This window comes from Hylobates moloch, unplaced genomic scaffold (genome assembly GCF_009828535.3).
Source record: "Hylobates moloch isolate HMO894 unplaced genomic scaffold, HMol_V3 SCAFFOLD_16, whole genome shotgun sequence".
Taxonomy (NCBI): Eukaryota; Metazoa; Chordata; class Mammalia; order Primates; family Hylobatidae; genus Hylobates; species Hylobates moloch.
Window position 1 is genome coordinate 71,525,029 of NW_026652291.1, and position 2,485 is coordinate 71,527,513.

Below are 2,485 nucleotides of genomic sequence, written 5' to 3' on the forward strand. Positions count from 1 at the left end.
TCACGCCTGTTATCTTAGAGCTGTGGGAGGCTGAGGTGGGAGGATTGCTTGAGCCTAGGAGTTTTAGGTTACAAGGTTACAGTGAGCTATGATAGTGCCACGGATTGCACGCCAGCCTGGGTAACAGAGCAAGACCCTATTTCTAAATAAATAATAGCTTGGTCATTTGCATACCAGTAAATAACTTGTATACTGATGTTCCTGTATTTTTTCCCCCTAATCTAGAGGTTTGCTTTAATGCTCTTAAAACCATAAATTTTTTTTTTTTTTTTGAGACGGAGTCTTGCTCTGTCACCCAGGCTATAGTGTGGTGGTGCAATCTCGGCTCACTGCAACCTTTGCCTCCTGGGTTCAAGTGATTCTCCTGCCTCAGCCTCCCGAGTAGCTGAGATTACAGGTGTCTGCCACCACGCCTAATTTTTGTATTTTTAGTACAGACAGGGTTTCACCATGTTGGCCAGGCTGGTCTCGAACTCCTGACCTCAAGTGATCTGCCTGCCTTGGCCTCCCAATGTGCTGGGATTACAGGTGTGAGCCTGGCCATAAGCTTTCTTGAATGGCGGGTATAAAGGGCTAATGGGGTTAGTGTGGAATATAGCCTAAGCACAATATTCCTCACGTTATTACTGAAGTTAACCTAAGTACTCTGCCAAATTCTTGAAATCAAATAATGTACTCAAATCTGTGCAACTAACCATATCCCCTTCTCTCTCTAGAAAAAAACATAACATTTTAACATACCAAAAATGAACAAATGAGAAAATGGACTATGTCTTATCTTCTGGGAGGTACCCTGATGTAATGGAAAGGCGAAGTTTGATAGAACTGATGTAATTTACTCTGTGATCTTGGACAAGTATTTAAAAAAATAAAATCCAGCCAGGTGCAGTGGCTCACACCAGTAGTCCCAGCTACTCTGGAGGCTGAGGTGGGAAGATCTCTCGAGCCCAGGAGTTTGAGTCCAGCCTGGGCAACACAGTGAGACCCTGTCTTAAAAACAAAAATCCATCTGAGTCTTAACCTTAACTGAAAAATTGAGAGAATACCAAAATCTTACAGAACTGTCTTGCTTAACATGAAAAAGCATTTTACATAGTTGTTGGGTAGAAAAGCTATAAACTTTTGCATTAAAGGGCTTGGCAACACAATGGGATATATTAATTCATTTCCCTTCTGGTACTCTGTTTTACAATTACAAATCAAGTGCTTTTAGAAATACAATTTATCTGGGTTTAGAGACTAAACTCAGTAAGAGGTGCCCAGCTGATTTAAATGTCTGTCATCATACTGGACTCCAGTTCTCTAACTCATGTTTTTGTTTCTCTCATTCCATTATGTAGTCCTTTCTCCTTGGAGAAAAACATGAAAGCAAAGTAGGAGTCAAATAATGCTGATTGCTTTCTTGATCATGTTGACATTACATTCTCAGCCACTACTATATATCCCTTGTCAATCATGTTGCTGTATAAAATTTTTATTTGAGATGGAGTCTTGCTCTGCCACTCAGGCTGGAGTGCAGTGGCATAATCTTGGCTCACTGCAACCTCCACCTCCCAGGTTCAAGCGATTCTCCTGCCTCAGCCTCCCAAGTAGCTGGGATTACAGGCGACTGCCATCACGCCCAGCTAATTTTTGTATTTTTAGTAGAGAGAGAGTTTCACCATGTTGGCCAGGTTGGTCTCGAACTCCTAACCTCAGGTGATCCGCTCACCTCAGCCTCCCAAAGTGTTGGGGTTACAGGCGTGAGCCACCGTGCCTGGCCTAAAATTTTTAATTACTGTAGATGTGTATGGGAATAAATGATGAATTTGGCATATAAGACAATTTGGCTGAGCAGATTGCAAGGTAATGTCTTGGCTGGTGCGGTGGCTCACGCCTGTAATCCCGGCACTATGGGAGGCTGAGGTGGGCAGATCACCTGAGGTCAGGAGTTCGAGACCAGCCTGGCCAACATAGTGAAACCCTGTCTCTATTAAAAATACAAAAATTAGCCAGGTGTGGTGGCACATGCCTGTAATCCCAGCTACTCGGGAGGCTGAGGCAGGAGAATCACTCGAACCCAGGAGGTGGAGGTTGCAGTGAGCTGAGATCATGCCACTGCACTCCAGCCTGGGCAACAGAGCCAAGACCACATCTCAAAAAAAAAAAAAAAAAAAGGTAAGGTCTTATTTTAACTCAGTCTGAGAAATGGTAAATAAATTGCAAGTTTTATGACTGACTTGCAGATTGAATAATTCCATAATTAGTTGGTTGGAAATGGTTCCTCAGTGTTAACTGTGTAGAAGAAAAGCTAACATAAAAATTGCTTGTTATTAACATTAAAAAATGAAGAATATTGGCCGGGCACAGTGGCTCACACCTGTAATCCCAGCACTTTGGGAGTTCAAGGCAGCAAGATCACTTTGAGCTCAGGAGTTCAAGACTAGTCTGGGCAACACAGCAAGACCTTGTCTCTATTCTAAAAAATTAAAATTTTATTAAAAAA